The sequence below is a fragment of the Lepidochelys kempii genome, chromosome 4, assembly GCF_965140265.1.
Source record: "Lepidochelys kempii isolate rLepKem1 chromosome 4, rLepKem1.hap2, whole genome shotgun sequence".
Lineage (NCBI taxonomy): Eukaryota > Metazoa > Chordata > Testudines > Cheloniidae > Lepidochelys > Lepidochelys kempii.
Genome location: NC_133259.1, coordinates 42,390,332 through 42,412,061, shown reverse-complemented (window position 1 = coordinate 42,412,061; position 21,730 = coordinate 42,390,332).

Below are 21,730 nucleotides of genomic sequence, written 5' to 3'. Positions count from 1 at the left end.
TTTCAGTGCAACGCCACGCATACCTTAAATTAAGCACATATAATTTATGACAGTGACGGACAATGCTAGAAAACAAGGTACAATGCGTTATGCCAGCATATTAGAAAGGGGAGATACACTTGGGTCACATTTTAGAGACTATGGTGGAAATATTCAAATGCACAAATGGAAATTAGGCACCAAATTCCCATTGACTTTGGGAGTTGACTGCCTATTCACCCTTTCTGTCTTTGAAAACCTCCCCCTTTATTTATACATGAACTATCAGAAAAAGTCATTGAAAATAGTGCTACATATTAGCAGGGAAAAAAACAATAATAATAACATTATGAGCTTTGATAAAAAGAAATTGTTCCAAGACAGTAGAGTAGCTCCACTGGCTTGAGCCCAATGCTTTATTTTCATTTCTCAAGGCGATGCTTGGATCAGATACAGTTCTGACTCTGCACATAAATCAAAACTGACAAAAGACTGAGAAAAACAACACTAGGCAGTAACTTTTGATCGTAAAAACTCCAATGCAACTGGTGGTGGGAAGTTTATAATTTAAAATGATTTAATCTTTTCAAAGGCTGGCACAGAAAAGGGCAAAAATAGCCTCTACACAAAGATCAGATGAGAAATTGGATGGAAAATACAATAAAATAATTAGATTAACAGCTACAAAACATGTAGTCACTCTGAGAAGAGGGGGGCAGACACACTGTGAGGTTCACTCTGTTTAGTTTTCACTGGATTACTCCTAATGTGGGAGAGATTTTCATGTGTGCAAGTCTTCTCAACTCAATGAGCCTGTTGGGAATGGAAGCTCAAGACACATTGATGCTGATGGGTCCAGGGTAAGACCATCTCTTCTGGCCTGCCTATGTGTCCCCCACATGGCTGCACAGCAGTTGGCACAAAAAACATTCCAAAAGAATTAATGCGGCTTCTGAACAGAAATCCTTCTTGTTAACAGAGAAAGATGCCACAGAATGTTTCTGGATTTCATTCTTCACTCATTCTTACTTCCAACTCCTCTTCCACCGAGCTACAGTTTCCTGCTTTCTGTGCCTTAGAAGAGATCCACTGTATTTCAATCCCTTACCTCATAGATGTGGATGGAGTGATTCCAGCACTAGGAATTAGCAGTAATAAAGAAAGTTAAGTCACCTAGTCCATTCCCCTGCTGATACAGGATTATTCCTCTAATGTCTTTCTCGTGCACTGATTGCTACTTATATTTATCTCACAATGCCCAAAAACCTTGTTAACTTCACTCCTGTTTTTACAGATTATTTTATTTTTTCAATTATAGATCTTTTAAGTCATCCATATGAAATAACTAAACATGTAAGAGGTGTACAAGTGCACACAGGGATGAATGTACTATGGATACAGAACCATTATCTACTCCTCTTGCAGTCATATTTCCCTCTGCTCATGTTTTGTACACTGATGGCGTGCCTGCAGTGTGACAGATTCCCGGAATCAGACTTTCCCCTCAAGAGTCTCTTTCCATTTTTTACATGGTGTCATTGTTTTCTTAGTGTTATATGAGTATGAGCAGTATTTCTAAACCCTATTTGTCATCTTTCAAATGCACTACATACAAACAGGACAACAAAGTCTGTGAAACAACACTGTGAAACTAAGAGACAGGTATATATTATCTTACAAGAAGTGTAAATGAGCCACTACCCATTATGAAATAAGGGTAAGATCTGTTGTCACACTAAATTAGTTGTAAAGCCAGTGAAACATGCTTATCACAAATAGTGAGCATTTTAAGAGGCAGAATGGGTTATGAACACTTCCAAAGGTTAGCAGCTCTGTGTCTATTTCAATTGCTGAGGTTGCAGTCTCCTGCAGTACAAAATCCACATATTTCTTTCATGAGGTGAGTGTGATTATTTGATTACACACAGATATTTTGGAGGTACCTGAAAGCATGCAGCTGAATTGGACAAAGTATAGAGTTCACCTCTTCATTAAGTCCATCTTACTAATGTAGGGTGACCAGATAGCAAGTGTGAAAAATTGGGATACTTCTTTTCTCAGAGGAGAGGGGGAATAGTTGCTTATATAAGACAAAGCCCCTAATATCTGGATTTTCCCAATAATATTGGGATGTCTAGTCACCTTATTCTCATGGCATGGAACTCTCCCTCTATATACCGTGTCCAAAAGGAGTACATAAGCCAAACACCATATGAAAGTGCAGTTAAAAATACATATGATAGATACATATACAGTCTGTACAAAAAAAACATTTTAAAGAACTGTAAGGTTCACCAGAAGGTACCCTACACTAGTTAAAGGTACCTTGGGAGGCTATTTATCATTCACTCTAGCCATTTTGCACACCATTTTATGTTATTATTTACTACATAACTGAATCAAAATGTGAATTTTCCATAGCAACTCACTGCTTTGTAGAGTTACAGCACCTCCTTAAAAAGGAGCAGAGAATAGTGCACTATGTAATCTGAACTCTTACAAAATGTTAATAGCAAAATATGGCTTTAATAAACAGCATATTTTCCCCATTTTTAGAGTGCATTTAATACAAATAAGGTTGCAATTACAAATGAATCAGCTTTTTCAACTTCTTATTCTTTCTTTAATGTTTTCTCAAAAGTTAATCCATTTTTGAGAACAAAAGCAAAGGTGAGGCCTCACAGCTGGCAAAGTCAAAGACTTCAGGGCAAGTGGAAGGCTGGCTGGGTTGTTTGCATGATTTGGCAGTGTTTTTTTGTGCCACTGCCATCTTATTTAACAGTAAGAAAAGCAAAACTGTGATATTACAGCCATTTAGACTCTTGCCATTTAATCGGTCCTTTTGCCAGAAAAACAGAGGGGTAGTCTGTATATGACATAACTGCACATAAATAAATATTTATCCAAATCCTGTACTCACAGTAACATCCCACTACCAAAATAACAGAGTCAGCTGGATTTCTGGAAAGCAGAAGATGTCTAAAGTATCACAAGGTTGTGCATCATTATACTGCTTGACTGATGCTTTGGAAGTCTCAAATGTACAAAAATTAACAAATATATTCATGTTTATTATACAAAAACTGTGGAATTTTCATATCAGTTTTTGATTTTATTTCTCTGCTAGCCTCAATTAAATATTAAAAATTCTATTCTAAATATCAATATTGTTATGGGCTGCTTTTCTGTTGTAGGTCTCAGTCACCAGTAAAAGAGTCAACTATATATATATATTCAAGTTCCATAATTAAGCAGAGCGAAGGAAGTTCTGTACACTTATCATCTGAAAATAAACTATAACAAATGACATTTTTCTCACCCACATAATCTGTTCTATGTTGATTCAAATCATACTGCTTCTGACATTTATTGTTATGTCTGTGAACACTGCAGAACAAGTACAGCTATCGAAGAGTGACCTAGATTCCATTCTACCTGAGGCATGAGTTAAATTAACAGCTAAGTCTTGACTGAAGAATCATAATTACAAATTATACTGTGATGAATGAAGGGGTGTTCTGTGGAAAATACGGAGCTGAACTTTAAATTATTGTTTGTGTAGAGAATTCCTGAGATCCTGAACTAACCAGTTGTGCTAACTTCAATTATAGCTTACATCTCCTCACTGCCCAGCTGACTTGAGTTAAAAGCACCACCACCCTTGAGTTAAGTACTGTCTACACACAAATGAAGCCTTAAGTTATGGGCAATATTCAAAGTGTAACACAAGTTAACTTTGCAGTAAAGACAAGCCCTTAGCTTTTGACATAATATTTTCAGTAGCAACAGGATATTGATGACATCAGCTTTTTTGTGCTGTGTCTCCAAGTCTAATGAGAATGTACAGAAAAGGTTGCCATCTTGTTCATGCAAACACTTTCACTGTACAACTTACACAGTGCTCTAAGGCGCTAATGAATGTACACAGTATGAATTTCTAGCGTTAAGCACTTAAGGAGTGACTTTTAGTGGAAGGGAACAGAAGTGAATTATCAACAAAATATCAATCAGATAATCATTAACTAGATATCAGTGTACGAGAACTTTGTCTGGCTGCCAGGCGTATAGTCAATATGCTAGTGAGGGTCTAAAAACAATAGCAGAGATCTATGCAGTGGTGTAAATCACAAAGGGCTCTATGGCCTGGGTACAGCATATCTAAAAGATCATCTAAAGCTCAGGGATGAAGCTCATGGATGACAACTCCATTCTTCAAGCATAATGGAACCTTCTCCCAGAAGGGTAAATCTCATCTGTGCAGGAAACAGAACTTTCTGAGTCCAAGACTGTGGAATGAACTCCCACAGAAACTAAGGACTATCACAAACTTCTGCAACCTTGACTTCTCTACAATAAACCCAGAGCAGTGTGTACATTTAAAAACAGTCCCCTCAGCAAAAGAAAATATTACACTACACTACTTTCCACATACCCACCCCCCACCACCGAGAGAGAATGAACCATACATGACAGATATTACTTATGAGAGACAAGGTAAATGAGGTAATATCTTTTATTGCATACAGTTTAGTCTTTGGGTGTTAGTATTTATTATCAGTAGGTAGGGTGGTGCTCTCTATTTTTTCAGCTATCACTAAACAAAGGGGCATTTAACTGCTCCCTTGTTTAGCCTGGCTAACACCCATCAGCTTCAGTGGAGCATGTGACTGCCCACAGTTCAAAGACATGTTTCCTGGGAGCTAACAACACCCTTCAGCATAGCAATACAATAGAATAGGAGACCTTCTCATGAACACAGGTCTGTTCCTTTGTTATTCACCTGTATCTGTGCAAAGTCCAAACCCCAGAGCTTCTCTTTGAACCTACCAGTGCCACTGCTGGGGCAATCCTTGGAGTACATACAAACAGCACATGACTTGAAGAGGGTATCCTTTTTTCTTAAGGCAAGTCAGCCAAAGTTTCATTGTCTGGAAGATTGGACTAGACCAATAGTTCAGCATAGCAGCCTGTGGGATCCTTTTTATTTCTTTTCTCTGCTTCCTAGGGAGAGCGCACTGGCTAGGCTGGCTAAAAGGACAGCAGATAAGTGGAAGAGGCTGGAGCTGAGGCCAGTTGGCTCAGGAGAGATAGACAATGATGTCCTAATAGTTCTGTCCAAGGTCTTATTCCCCCTCTATGGTTAGGTCTCTTGTTTTCATCTGACTTTACTCCTGAGCTACTTTTAAATCATTCACCTGCTGAGTAGGACACATTGTTATACTCTTTGGGGACACAGATCCTGTGTTTTGATCTAGGTGTGGAGAACACCTAGCATTCCATGGGTACAGCAGAACACTAAGGACAACAGGGCCATACTCCCTGTAGAGGGCTCCACCTGTAAGAGACAGCAAGGATAGTTTCATTTTCAGATTTGAGTGAGCAATGCCGGCAATTACAAAAATCACCTTTTCAGTTTATTTAATCACAATTGTAACTAAATTAGCCATGCTGTTGTCACTCTAACATTGTAAATTCTTTAGTGTTAGGTGAAATTTTCAAAAAGCACTTAAGCGACTTAGGAGCCTTGGTTGTATTAACTTTCAGTGGCACTTAGGTTCCTAGGTCACTTAGGCATTTAAAATGTTTTTACCTGTGTACCTTTCTTTTGGGACACTATATTTTCCTTGGGTTGGATTGGTGTGGGCAGCTGTTGTTTGGGCGGGGTGGGGGGAGAGGATTTGGTTGTTTTTGGAACTAGCCCTCCGCAATTTTGCTTAGTGGATGATGTTGAAAGATATAATTTAAAATGGTTACTGGTATGAAGTGTCAAATTCCCATTTACCCAGTACGAATCCTAAGTGATAATTTCACAAAACCAAGAGAAAAATACATTTCTGGGTGTTGTGCTGTTTAAAATTCTGTTACACTAATACGAACCATGCTGTGCCTGATTTTTGGTTTTTATCTAAAAATCTGATTTATTATAGGTCTATTTATATTTGATATATATATAAGGGTATCAAACGACTCTTAATTGTGTAAGATCCTACTGTATGTGATGTTGTAAAGTGTCACTTTACGTTACTCTTCCACCTATATGTAGATGTAAAATCTATTTGATATCAAAACGGGTAATGCAATATGGGATAAGTTTAAAAATGGCTAATGCAGAAGGAAAAAATTATCTTCAAACAGTAAAAAATAATGTTGTAATCCCATCCTAGGTTTCTAGCAACGCCATACACCATGAGACAATAAAATACTATGAAATGATTTGCTCACTTTAACAAAAAGTGTAATATATGTTAAAAAAACCCTCTTCCCCCTTCACTACTTTTGTTATCTTCACTTCGCACTTTAGTTTTCTATCCTATTGTCTAGAGCTCCTACTTCCTCTGCATTTTTATATTACACCCATTACTCTGCTGAAAAGCATTTCATTTTACCAAAAAGCTGCTCCTCCTACTTTTCCCCCCACAGCATGCATGGCCATAGACATCAGTCTCTAAAGCACTTCACAAACAGCATGGCCATTTCTCAGTTTTTTAAAAAAATTAAAAAGTAAAACTGTATCAAGAACTCGTTAACATTCCTTATTTAGGTTTCCAATGAAATGAAAAGTTAGTTATCTACGAACAAAGTATATTTGAATTACATGGCAATGTATTGATGCTAAATCTTCAAAACAGAAGCATTATCTGTAGTGTAATAATTCTGTGGCCATATACCAAATTCCTGGTAATCAGCAAGGACTGAACTCAGAACCTTTTCCTTCAACAACACAAGCTGTTACAACATGAGGCAAAATGAAATCTCTATTAGTTGTATATATCAGGGCCAATGTCCTCATATAGGTTAGCCTCTACAGGGAGATATTATCACAGAAATTTCTACTGTTCTGACATTCAAACCCCATTCGGTAAGGCCCACATGCATCAAAAGGATTGTCCCAATCTCATCCTTATGCCCACCTGGAGTCTTTTTGACCCAAAAACAAGCAAAACCGAACAGTTTCAGTGAATTTTGTTTTGAGTTATTGGGCTCATTTGTGTAAAATGCCTCGCAACTAAGATCAATAAAATTCACACAGCACCTCTGTACAGTTGTTACATTATTTGAACAGTTAGTATGCTTACACTGTAAGCTCTCTGGGGCAGGCCTGTGTCTTTCCAGGGATAATGCCTAGCACCTTCTGAGCACTGCATTATTTATAATATAACAATATAATATTAGTTGATCAACTTTTAATCTGTGTAAAGTATGCCCAGATGCTACAATGATGGGCACCTTATATATGCATGTAATGATTGATAGACAGTCACGGTCATGTTTAAGTAACTGATGGTCTCAGTCTTGTTTCAGATTGACAGATACAGTTGATCACATCAAATACACTATCACAGTAAATAGCCCTAAAAGGCACCCTTGTTTTTGGTCTCAGAGGAGATACCAAACCGCTCACTTCTAGAGTCCCTCCAGGCCAGAGTTAAGAGGTGTGGCAAATTGGTGTGGGAAAGCCTGAATGACAGATCAATAGATTGAGCAATAACACCACAAACATAAACTGTTTAGGGCCCTATTAATGAAAAAAATCTATTCCGTGGTTAGATCTGAGAATAAGCAGGGCTGCAAATTATAAGCAAGATTTGTTATAAAATCCATGTGTTCATGAGCATGTGTATGATGGAATATGGGCACAGAAAGTTATATGTGGATTTCAAATAGATGCATGGGAATTCCTGGTATTCATATAATTTATATGTTCTACTTAGAAGCATAATGAAAAGGGTCAGAAGACTGTAAATATGTTTCCTTGCCACATAAATTAGAGTGATAAACAATGACATATCCACATCCTTGGAAATTAGTTCTGAAGCCAAACTTCAGCCTGACACTAAATGAAGTAGGTATGTGGGATAGATAAACACAGCTGCCCATTGAATGGACACTAAAAAGCATGAAGAGCTAAAACCAGAAACTATGAAACATAGGATACACGATAACTATTTCTTCACCATTACTACCTTGTTCTGTACCTGACAGGATTGCTTGATAACAATAAAATAAGCCTCCTTATTTGACATTTCAAGTGGGCTTCTGGAATAGAGAGAAACTAAAAAGCTGTTAATGGTTGAGACATATTGTGTATTTCACATAGGTTATAGGAGTAAAGAATAGTCATTTAATGTAGAATGGTGTCACAGTGTTATTTGTCCCTAAAATACCTATATTTATTAGGAATTTGTTTTAACCAAAGAAGTGTCCTTCTGAGGAAAATATTTTTATTACACAATAGCCACCCTAGGCAAGCTGTAGCCAAGATATGAGCAAGGCACTTATGTACTTCTATTCTTGTCTGCCTCTTAAAAAATATTTCGTTTTCCATTTATATATTCATCCTTAATTTTTCTTTTCAAGCACAGCCAAGGTACATGAGATGAACATAGTAGATGAGTCAAGTTTTTGTTGACAATGCAGCCAGTATTCCTATTGCCCATCCTCTAAGATCAAGGATATCACATCTACAGTACACCTACATCCTAACTTGTTCATGGAAGCACTTTAATTTGTGGACCAGTTCTTCAAAGGGGCTTCAGCTCATTTTCCCTTTGTTCAGACAGAAATGTCTGATCACATACTAATAGCCCACATAAGTGATAGACAGAAGACATGTCATCCCCATGTAAAAGACTGTATATGGCCAAGGGCTGAAGGAACAGAGTAAACAAGTCTGCCTTCTGAGAACCTTCTTGCAAGCCCTGTAGTATGGGATGTGCCAGAGGTAGGGGCATGTCAGGAGTGGAGCCACAGGATACAATACTGTGGAGATTCTGGGCAGTGCTGCAGCCCATAGTGCACCTTGGTTAGGCTGCCTTAACTTATATAGGACCTTGAGACTGTCTAAATTACACCAGCTGAGGATCAGGAAGGTGCAAAGACAACTTATATAGATGGACCTCTAGTCTGATTCAGTATGGCAATTTCTATCCTTGTGGACATGAATTCTCATAAAAATGCCTGACACATATCCTGTTGTGACCAAAAGTAACTGGTCTTGCTGCTGAAGTGGTCTAATATTTCCTTCTAAGCACGAAATGCTGTCATGTGATAGCTGCTTTCTGCAGTTCAAGATTGTCCCGTTCTTTAAAAATGGTAGCAGAAAAAAACAGTCTGAGTGGCTAGAGGAATGAATAGGCCAATTCATTCAGGCAGTGACATTCTATGGTTGCACAGGATGTTCTGATGATCAAGTATATGGATCTCGAAGGCTGCATAGACTTTATACACGATAGCGAAGGTAGAATTTCTGCTCCAAAACCACAGTCCCCCACCACTTTATATTACATTACAACATGAAACTCTTTTACCTGCTATGATGTGTTTAACATCATCCACCAGATCTTACTGGTAAATATTGTTTTAACAATGTAAAGTATGGTGTGTCAAAATGCAATGGCCTTCATCCACTGAAAATAGAAACTCTTGCATCATCTGTGTGCTATGGCTTCGTGAAGTTCACTTTAATAGCGCTATAGTCTTCAGATAAAATGTGTGCAATGGGGTGGCTAGGAAGCTTGACACAGGGGAAAAAAAGCAGTTGTCACAGACAATATCTTCCATATACACACAAGGAGTGTATTAAGTACTCTATTAATTACTGGTGCCAAGCTGGCTGGGGTAAAGGGGGGCCAAAGTTCCAAAAATAATAAGCTGGTAGGAAAGTAAAGAAAGTCAGTAGTTAAAAACTCAACAAAAATGGAGGAAAAATAAACACTACCAAGGTTGTGCAGGAATAACAAAAGGTCCCAAGAAATGTTTCCATGGTAACAGCAGGTTTAATCAAAAATTATTAGTTTAGATTTGGAAAGAAGTTGTGTACAGGCCAAAGATGGGTGGCATAAAACAGAATAGTATAAATTGACATAAATGACACTGTTATCTGTTACAAAATAGCAATAGCTCTACCCAGTATCTTCTAAACAACCTAATTAACAGGATTTTTATCATGAACATAGGAAATAAATACATTTATAACCATATAATGTGCATATATTATTACTATATACATATATACAATGTCATAAGTATACAGATATTTTATATAGCAAACTGTAGTCTAGGGCCAGTTGTTGCCCTAACAGTCTTACAGTTTACCACAGACAAGGCAAGGGACTGCATTTCAGGTCCAGAGACCAATATAGGGCCCAATGTTGCAAGGTGCCTATTGCACTTAACTCCTACTTCTGTCACTAGGGTCTCTGTGATAGGACTGCAGATTGCTTGAAGTGGCTGATTTAGGCTGTGTGAAGAAGACAGCAGTGGTAACTCGTGTCCCTGGAGCTCTGGAGATTTTAGAGGACGGGAGCTTGGCCTGCAGGAAGAACTGATAACAAATGTCTCCGATAATTGGATGGCTCAGAGTGCATAGTTGCCACTGTTTGGGGTATACATGGAATGGGAAGAAAGGTGATGTCACTGAGTCTAGAGAAGCAGCAAAGTTTTGAGAATGCTCCCCCTATCTTGTGCAGCATGGGATGCAGAAAAGAAAGGGAGACAGGATAACAGTTGATGTTACTACTACATGACCTGTAGCAGCTGGAGACCCTGGGTTAGAGGCAGTCGAAGAGCATGGGTGGCAGAAGGATGGGAGTGGAAGCAAGATAGGTGCTCTGCATGGGGAGCAAGGGGAGCTATTGAGATTCAGCTGGGGGAGTGGAGGTTGTTGGCTCAAGGCTGGGAATAGAGAGAGGGGGCTGGCAATTTACATCTCTCTCACTGGGCACCAGAGGTAGATGCTCCCAAAACCAGCCTGACCACTCCGGTGCCTACTTGCTCCCTGGACTGATGCTGGGATTTGTTCATTTTTATGTTTAGTACCCTAGAAGGACCCCAGTCTAGCAGCTGTAATTATGACTCTCCATGTGACATTTCTGCTCGGGAAGCTGCATAACAAACAGCAGCCTCATGACTTTTGCCAGTGAGGCCTAAAGAGGAAACAAAACAAACCAACAGTACAATAAAATAAAGTAAAAAAATAAAAATAAGCAATGATGAAAAACATCTTTGCCTGCCATGTTGCTAAGCGAAAACCTTGAATCGTGGGTTATTAGTAAAAAAAATTACAGACAGTTAATAGTGTAACATCTGGATCAGATGAACAAATGCACAGCCAACATCAATTTTTGTGAGGGTTTAAGTGAAGTAATTCATCTGTACTTTAACATAGGCTTTTTCTCCACATGAAGAAGTGGGCAGTCGTTCAATCGGACTTGACTTTTAAATTGTTTCAGTCAGTTAAACTGCCCAATTTTTTTATACGTTACTTTGTAAAAAAAAAAAAAAAAGAAAAGAAAAAGAGGATGGGATGCCACTTGGCTATTAATATATACAAGTCTCCAGTCACTCACATTTTATATATAAAGTCCTGTATTAATATACGTGTATGTATTACACGTACAGCAATCAATAACATTAATGGCATAAAATGAGAGTAATATGGTGGTGAATTAGGACCACAAAATACCTTTAGGGGTTGGGATTTTCAAAGCAGACTAAGTTGCCCAATTCCCATTGATTAATCTGGGTGCCTAACTCTCTTCAGCATCTTTGAAAAGTAACACATTGAAAGCCAATCCTTACCTAAAGGAGGAACAAGATGATGGTCCCATCTGTTTTAAGGGAATCCCAAATGAAGGTTTTCAGCTAGTGTCCACAGCTTTCAGTTGGCAGGTTTTGGAACAATGAATTTCATCACTGAATTCCAACTTATCTGGCCACATTTTGTTGCACATATGTCAACCCATACAAGAAGGCCTGTTCTGGTGCACTTACTGAAGAAAGTGTCTGTCAGATGGTTAGCCCGATCTCTGGCTACTGTCTATAGCCTTAATACTGCAAACATTTAAGCACATGTAGTAACGTGAGGAGTCTCATTGACTTCTATGGAACTACTGGCATCCTTAAAGTGAAACGTGTGTAAGTGGAGCCCATGATTCTAATTCTCTCTAACTGTGTTTCAACTCTTCAAATCCTACATCTAACGATCTGCTTTTCTTTTGTTGATTTTGTTATACAGGCTACAATTCTTTTAAAAGAGCTTTTGAATTAGTCTAGCATCACTGCTAAGCAGCACATAGCAGAATATTATGGAATTATTCCAATTAATTTAGGATTTGAAGCTAAATATAGCAATAGGTGACATAATTTAACGTATCAGAAGGGTAGCCGGGTTACTCTGGATCTGTAAAAGTGGCAAAGAGTCCTGTGGCACTTTATAGATTAACAGACAGACATACTGGAGCATAAGCCATTTCACCTCTAATGGTCCTTTCAAATTTGTAACCACTTATACTAAATAATTTGTTCCACCTTGTATTTAGCAGGGACACTCTGAGTAAGTCTCCCAGACCTGAAGAAGAGCTCTGTGGAAGCTCTAAAGCTTGCCTCTCTCACCAACAGAAGCTGGTCCAAGTTACTTCTCACCCCCCTGATCTCTCTAATAAGTTCATGAAACATTTCAGTGTTGCCAAATCTGCATTTTTCACCAAAAAACTTTCAGCCAAAAAGCCACCCACTTCTATTTGTGAGGCTTTATTATCTAACATGTCATTTTTATCCCTGATAAAATCAGTGAAGTTACACTAGGTCTGAATTGGGATCAGTATATGCATAGCTGGATTTCTAATTAGGCACAGTAGGCACTTGCCTAGGGGCGCCTAAAAGTGGGTTAAAAATTTCATTTTTTAGGGAAAACACAAAAGTCAGCTGTACGGGGGTGGGTGCTGAAGATGCTGTGCCTGGGGCTGCGTAAGGTGTAAATCCAGCCCTTAGCTTATGTACAATACTTTGAAAATGCAAAGCACTCTCAGTGGCAAATATTTCTCTTATTGCTGATGTTATTATCATCATCATCAATTTCTATATTCCAAAGGTAATCAGATATTCATAATAGTTCTCATAATATCTGTAAAAGCAGGAGGTGGGGAGAATGTAAGGGTAAAATGTGCCTTTCACAAAGAATCTCTTTTTCTTTATAAAAAAGGAGAATACATATATGAAAACTTGAAACCAGCCAAAAATAATTCTTTTGAAGCTGGAGGTGAGTTGTGTATTTTATGAAACTTCAAAAGGCAATAAATGTAAGAAAAAAAGGTGTGAAGAAAAACAGTGAGTGCCTTGAAAAATATTAATGTATCGTCTATCCTGAACTAACTCTTTGAAATTATATATTTTTCTAATATAGTTTTTTTAATTAGTTTTATCTGAATTATGGCCTCAGGAAAATATATATAAAACAATAATGAAATAGCAGTGACATATTACAATTTATTTCAATGAATTTTAACAGTTATATATTTAATAATGGCTTTAGTCTTCATAAAATTATTTAATTTCCATTTAAATCTCTAATACAACGTAAGTAACCTTGAAGCAATCCAATTATCGAGAATTCCACTGAGTCAAATAAAGATGAATTTTGTCCCGAGAGGAAGAGTAATGAAGAAGTCGCAAATTGCTGAACACTAACACTGGTAGCTAATTTCTAATCTGAAATTAATATATTTTGGAATTGCATAAAGAGGCAAAAGATTATTGACAGAGTTTTCACTTAACCCTAAAGCAGTTTATTAGATCTTAAACTGTCTAAATCTTGAAAACAAACAAATTAAAATTTAGGTTTCATTGGTACCTTATCTACCCGTACATAGCAACAAATATCCAGGTGGAGTAATGTTTATATTTCTGACCTTTTCATCTGGCCATACAATGAACTGCTGTATATTCATCCAATTCTGAGTATATAATACATAATAGGTTACTTAGGTACTTAATCATGTAGCCATTGAAGTCAATGGAAATTAGGTTATTAATTTAAATGAGCTAGATTATCACCAGCACTCCATTATGAAACCTCAAGAAAGGACTTCAGGGTTTCCTGTCCCATCAAGAGATAGCAATTTGAAGAAAATGAGGCTTCCAGTCACCCCAAATGGATGGTGACTGGTGTTATCTGCCTGAAGAGCTGCACCTCTGAATGGGTCTGCTTTCACTCATTTGATCCCAGCAGCACAGTATCTTCACAGTCGGTCACCAACAGCTGTTCAGCAGTGGCCCCAGGAGGAGTTTGGAATTGTTTTAAGCAATATCTTCTCCAAGTGGAATATTTTCCTTGATATCCATGGGCTTTTCAGAGGAGTGTAATGTGGAGATCAGTATGAACCACCTTCCGTGATCCCAAAGCTCCTGAGAGCTCCCATAAAAGCTTACTACAGATAAGGAGTTGTAGAGGAAGTACACTCCCACTATCAATGGTCTGAAAGTATCCAGAAAGGATTTTCCAGCTAAATAAGGCTAGAATATCACATCCTGTTTATCTGTGCTCAGTACAAGACTTGTGGGAGTGAACTGTGACTGTAACAGTCTTTACGCTCACCTGCATTTGGGGCCAGGATGACACCTAGCCAGTCCCCAACTCCAGTTAGAGCAGCCTCATGGCTGTGAATACTATTTACTGTTAACCAGACCACATTTTGTACTTACAAGGTTAGCTAATCTGGGGTAAATCTTCCTCCCCCACCACTGGAATGAAAACAAACATCATTATTTTTGTTTTCTAACCAGCCCTAATGGTTTGCCAAAGCAGGGCAGATCCTAGCATTTTTTGAAAAACCCAGTTGACCAGAATTGTGTGTTGTGGATTTGATTCTAAACACAAGATAGAAGAGTTTTTAATCTTTGGGGTAAATTTAAGGAATTCCTTAATCTGCCATCTGACAAGAAACCTTTCTATTCAAGAAGGAATGAAAAGGAAGATGATAAAGAAAGAAGCTGGAGTTAGGAAATCCTAGTAAATCATCCAATCCAGCTCCCTGATAATGCAGGATGGCTCCCTGCAGTACAGTACAGCTCCGTGGTCACTTTATGCCCTGGGAATATAATTCTAGTAGAATCCCATAAACAAAAAATGCCTGTTGTATTTCTTTTGCTTGCAAATACAAAAAAAAAAAAAAAGGACTTAAAAAACTACTGATAGTGTTGTGACCTTTTAATGTATATCAACTTACAGCAGGAATAATGATTTTAATGTTAGTTTATGGCTCCCTGAATGTATAGTCTTATAAGGTAATCTTTAACTGTAGTGTCTTTAATAAAATCCAAAATAATCATCTTCATGGAAGTTAAAATTTATAAATGACAGCTATTTCTGTAATGCCAGTGAACAGGAACAATGTTTCAATGTGGCTACAGTCTTAATATAGCTCAATAGGGTACATGAGAATCTGTAACTTCTATCATGCATTGTTTAAATGGAATGTGTTAGTAGCTCATGACTCAAAAAAGGTACACACAACTTTTTTTAAAATGATTTCCATGTGTGGGATGGGATCTAATACAATAACTATTGTTTAATAAGAGTGATATAAAGTTTTCAGTATAAAAATGGGAGATGTTTTAGGTCTTAAAAAGTTTTGGCTTAACATTTTCTACAAAAGATTAGCATTAAAAACTAAGACTAGAAACACATGTCCAAATTTTGGTTACTTTTGCTTTTAATTCAGAAATTATTACTAAAGCATAAGAATGCCTTCTAAGGGGAAGCAACTGCAATTACTCTGAAGAAAAAACAAATGTTTAATGTATTATATTCTTGAAAAGCAAGATAAACTTGTTGATGGTAAACCTGTATATGATATTTAAAGAGTTGCAATAACGAGATCATGTAGGGCCATTCATCCTGGAACCAGAGCTCTTTGCTTCAGTGGAGTTATGCCAATTTAAACCAGCTGAGGATCTGGCTCCTCATCTCCGATATAATAGATCATTGATAGTTGAATTACTGTGTAAAACTTGGTAAACAAATTTTTTCCATTAAAAGTCTCCTAAAGAAGTATTTTAATTAAAATGAGCACTTTCAGAGCACAGCATAAGCCATGTCTATTCAAAGCAAACAGTTTATCTAATGAATTTCGGGCTAGATTTTTAAAGACTTTTTAGGACATGGGAGTTAGGCACCTAGGAAAATCAAATTAGGCATCTATCTGCATCTTTTGGTGACTAAGTACTTTTAAAATATGTTCCAACTCTTTTCCTGATTGCAAATTAACATCAATCAGACTAATTTTTAATTAATATATTCTTTATTGACAAAAATTCAGACACTTTCCATGAAAACATTTCAATCTATGGGTTATTTGCAAAGCATTCACTTTTATTAGGCTTTCAACTACTTATTTCTCATGGTGCATAATTAGTCACCTAAGTCACATTGTATCATCTGTGCTCCCTGATTGGGTATCTGAAACTTTTTAAACAGGTAACAAGCACTTTCAGTGTGAACCACAGGCTCCCATATTTATATGTGAATACACTTTTACTGAATATATATGAATGTGAGATCTGCATACAGAGGAGCCATTTCCCAACATCTGTGCACACAAAATTAGTTTACATGAATAGTCCCAAAACAGCAAACTAAAATTAGTCGGGGTGTGAAAACAGCAGACTAAAATTTGATTCAGAATTCACACAATGTTTGTGAATCATTTTTCCCTTTATTTGCCTAGTCTAATCATGGCTAATCCAATATCTTACATTGTAAAACATAAGATTTTAATAATGCTTTAGACTGTGTTTAAATTTCTAAGACAAATTATAAAATGTCAAATTCAAGAGGTAGGCATTGTATCATAACAATAGCATATTTTAGTTCCAACTGCATAAAACAATGGTATCCCTTCTGGAAAATCCCACATAAATTCATAGAAGAGAATTATCTTTCTATTGGGTTTTAAAACCATCCTGTAGAATTCAATAGTGTACTATATTCCAGTATGAAATTCTATAGAATGGTTCATCCCATAGAAAGACAACCATGGTCTATTACATTCTACAGATTTTAAATTAATTTCTAGAGGTTTTGTCCCTATTAAATTCTATAGGACTTTTTTGATAAGGGATAGCTGATTTATATATGTACTGCTTTATACCTTATGGTCATTCATGAGGATTTATATTGGACCATATTTGTAAATGGATTTTAAGTGATTAGAGAAAATACTCATGCAGATGCATGAAAGCCTTATCATGCACCAGCTTGCCAGCTGTGTCCTACAACTGCTACCCAGAAAAAAAACAGGGAGGTGTAATATAGTAAGTGTATACAGTAGAGAAAACTTTACTAACCGAACAAGTGTTGTATATCTGGCAAACAGGGTCCAGCCACCACAAGAGGAGAACAGGAGGTCTGAACTCCAAAGAATAAGCAATTGAATCAACTGGTTGTATACAATATTATTGTGTATAAATATGTGTCACAGAAGGTCTTTTATGAAAGCTTGTAATGTTCTGAACTTGATGGTAATTAGGAAATTTGTATACAAGTTATGGTTATGAATGTATTCATGTGTAGAACATACTAATTGTTACCAGAGAGCTACCACAGCATCACCTCACAGCAGTGTAGGGAAGCAATCGGCCAGAAAGGGTCACCTCCCAGGCTAGTTGTTTACACAAAACTAACTCCAAACACTTAGCATTGTACAACCCAGGGAAAGACAATGGTGGACCATTAAAGTTAACAGAAAGACATTGAAATGGAAAAGAAATTCCCAGCCTTGGAAAACTGAGGAAGGAGGGAGCTTCCCCTGCTCTATGTATCCATGAATTATCATCCTCTGAAAGAAAATTAAACAAACAAACCTGCAAACCTGTTTAAAAGGGAAGGATTTGAAGGGAAGGCTATCCAGAAACTCAGGGCATGCTGGGAAACTGTTCAGAAGTAATAGGTAACTTGCATTAGACAACATAATTTAGCTAATATGGAAGTATACAGCCTGAGATTGCATCTTTATGTTTAGTCTGTGTAACCTGTATGTGTTTCCTTTTCATTACTATTTCATCCTTGACTCGATAAGTTTTCCATTAAATAAGACTTTTATTTATTTTTACCGCAAGCAGAGTTCTGTTGTTCAAACTGTGTGGCATATGTGCACCGAAGTGAACTGATAATTGGGCTCAGTAGTCACTCTTCAGCGGGTGACGAACCATAGGTGAAAAGTCTGAATGTCTGGTAGTTAAGAACTCGGGGATGGATTTGGGAGACTCAGGTGCAGAAGGGCTATTGGGGGTCACTGTGCAAGGAGTAACTGGGTGGCTGGATGCCATGCTTGAGACTTTGATGCTTGTAGGCAGATTACTGGTGTCAGAGCTCTGTGGCCATGTGTACACTACCAAGCTTACAGTGGCACAGCTGTACAGATACAGCTGTGCCACTGTAAGATCGCTTATGTAGCTGCGATATGCTGATGGAGATGAGTTCTCTTGTCAACATAGTAAAACCAGCTCAACGTCTCCTGCCGAGATATTGCTGTTCTCACCAGCGCTTATGCCAGAAAAAGTTATGTCGCTCAGGGGTGTGTTTTTTCACACCCCTGAGTGACAAAAGTTTTGCTAACATAAGTGCGAGTGTAGACATAGCCTGAGCCATAGCAGAACAGCATGTAGGCACCCAAAGTTCAAGCCAGATGGTAACAGAATCCCTTGTCGGCCTGGGTAATCCCCAAAATGTCTTAGTAGAGAGAGGGTTTTTTTGGTCTGACTGCTTAAATACATACTATCATATATGACAAAAGAGATCAGGTGGTAAAAGGAATAGCTAATGAAATGTGGCTCCTTCACTGACTGGCCACAAATCTAAATGTGGACAAAAAAAAGCCAGAGTAGCGCAATATTTTTTCTAATATTTCAATTGCCTGTGTAAAATGATTTCATCTCCTAGTTAAAGTGACCATTGCCTGGTTCAGCTGGAACAGAATCACATCTTCATATACTGTTCCAGGGAACTTCACTCAAGACACCTGAAATGTCTTAGTTTTCCATTTCATCAGTCAGTTTTTTTCCCCTTTAAACTACAAAACATTTGTTCAATATATTTCACTACACCAAGTGGAATTTGCTCTTCGCTTATCAATAACAAACAAAAATTATATCATGATGTAGAACAATTCTGTTTGGCTGTCTCTGTAATGTTATATTCAGAAGTATGAAACTGAAGATTTCCACGAGTTGGAGAGTTCATCAGTGAATTATATAATGTCCTCAATCTCTCCACTTACACTAAGAGCAGTTTAACAATCAGACTGAGAACAGTAGACTGGTTGGTGTATTTAGCTAACGAATAGCTTTGAATGTTTTTGTTTCTGCATATTGCACCTTTCCATTTTTAAGAATTCTTTTTATGTGCAGAGACAGTAGCCATTTTATGTTTGATTCAATGCAGACTGTAACAGAGGATCATGTACATTATGTGCACCATTGTGGTATCTTTCCTTTTGTTCTTTCTTGTGTTGTTTTTCCCTTTACTCTAAATAACCCTCAACAGATTATATGTCTGTTCTGCAAGTGAAGTTGTGATTGTAGCACAGGTAGGCATACAAGTGCTAGCTTTAACCTAGCTAGCATATGTAACAATAGCAGTGCAGACATTGTGGCACGGGCTTCAGCAAAGGCAAGCAACCTGAGTACAAGCCTTCCGGGGATCCTAAGAATGTACTCTGGTGGCTAGCTCATGCTGAAGCCCATGCCACCATACCTATACTGCTATTGTTACCGGTGTTGGCTAGATTAAAGCTAGAGTGGGTATGACGACCTGCGCTGCACATTTTTACTTGCAGTGTAGACATACTTTATGGGGTTAGGTAAGGAAAGCCATTAGCACTTAACTGACTTGATTACTCCCTAAATGACCCGCTTTCACTGTTATGGGTTTTAGGGGCTTTACTATGGCCTTGGTTAATTTACAGAATATAGAAATGGATAGAATTTTTCTATTTTAGATGCTCATCTATGATCATCTAAAAGCTACAGATGAGAAGTATTTGTAGTCGATCAAAGCTTTTCTATAGCTTATTGACTTTGCAGTGCAGGACTATGTCAAATGATAGATTATATAAGCTTCTGATAGCCCAATTAGCCTTGGCATTAAGAAAACTTTGGATAAGAGTTATAAAATAATAATTTTCCACAGACAATTTATTTACCTTTAAGTACTGCACATTTTTGAAAAGATATATTATGGAGAACATAAATCTTTGAAGGTCATTAAAAAAAAGCTTATAACAAAACTGTTATTCAAGTCAGAGCAACAGGCTAGGTTTTGAGTTAACTTAAAGACACCAGGACAATATTTTCCCTAATTACGTTTAATAGAGCTCTTAAAATCTCTAACTGCGTTTTTTAATAAGTGAATTTTACCATTTCACATTTTATGGTTTTAATCCAACAAGGGCAGCTAGGAATAATTATAGCGGCGCCATTCATTGCATTTAGTTCAGGGTTTCTATTTTGTCTACCTTGGTCATAAAAGCTGACATTTGAGGGGTGAAGTTTGGTACATAAACTCTTTGCCTTGGATCATGTACTTTTTATAGGGCTGGATTCTGAGATCTATATTCATGCTCAATAGTACTTTACTCTGTGGATCATCCTACTGATTTCAATGGAATTAATTCCAAAGTAAAGAACTACTCAGTATAAACAAGATTAGCAGAATCTGGTCATTAATTATGTGTAGCCCAATTTGCCACTCTTACTCATATTGAGTATATCTTACTTTGGGCCAGACAGTAATACCTTACTCCTGTGGCCTTATCTTATATCATGAATGGTCCTACTGAAGTGAAGGGGGATACTTCAGTAAAGCACTATGCAACATGAGCAAGGGTATCAGAGTCTGGCTCTATTTTTTTGGTCTTTTTTTTAATTATTAAAAGAGTTACATTTCCTCTACCCCTCTCCCATATTTTTACAGCTATTCAAAAGAAGTTTAATTTTTTAAAATGGCATGTTTGTTGACAATTAATTTGCAATGTGCACTGGTCCCATTTCATACTTTTTGTAGGAAAATGCAAACATTGGATTGTTTGGTTTTTTTTTTTAACTTCTTAATAGATTTATGATGCTGACGTGCACTAACATTTGTATACCATACAAATCAGTACCAGGGTACAGTATATTGGGAATTATCCCCTAAATCAATCATATTGAATTAAAAAAATAAAAAGAACAAAACAGAAAAAGGAACAGAATTTACTCATGTGAAATACTAACATGAAAATTTTGGCCATGATTTTAAAGGGCTATAGTCATAGAATCATGGGACTGGAAGGGACCTTCAGAGGTCATCTAGTCCAGTCTCTTGCACTCATGGCAGAACTAAGTATTATCTAGACCATTCCTGGCAGGTGTTTGTCTAACCTGCTCTTAAAAATCTCCAATGATGGAGATTCCACAACCTCCCTAGGCAATATATTCCAGTGCTTAACTACCCTGACAGTTTTTCCTATGTTGTCACAATCTAACTAATGCACTATCAGGTCCAATGCTGGATCTGGCAATTCAGCAAGAAGGAAGGATGTGCTGGTGGAAGGAATAGGAAAGGCAAAATACAATGAGGTACAGGACAAGGGACAGCTACAGGAGTCTGAGAGAAAATTAGTCAGGAAAGAATAGCCATATTAAAAAAGAAAAAACTGTGGATCCTAATGCACAACGAAGAGCCTTTGGTGCAAAGAAAAGAGCTCTGGCTCCTTTTCCTTTAGAACAGTACATTCTGTTTTCTTGCCTTTTTCTGTAGCCTTGAGAATGGTGGTGTTTCCTCTTTTTCTAGCTAAAATGAATGGGATTTCTCTGTAACATATTCATCAGTATAACTTTTGGCTTTTCAACAGTTTTTGTTTGATTCTTTGAAGGTTGGTAACATGTAAAGATGTCAACTAACAGTTTGAGACTTCATGGGGAAGATGAAATTGTA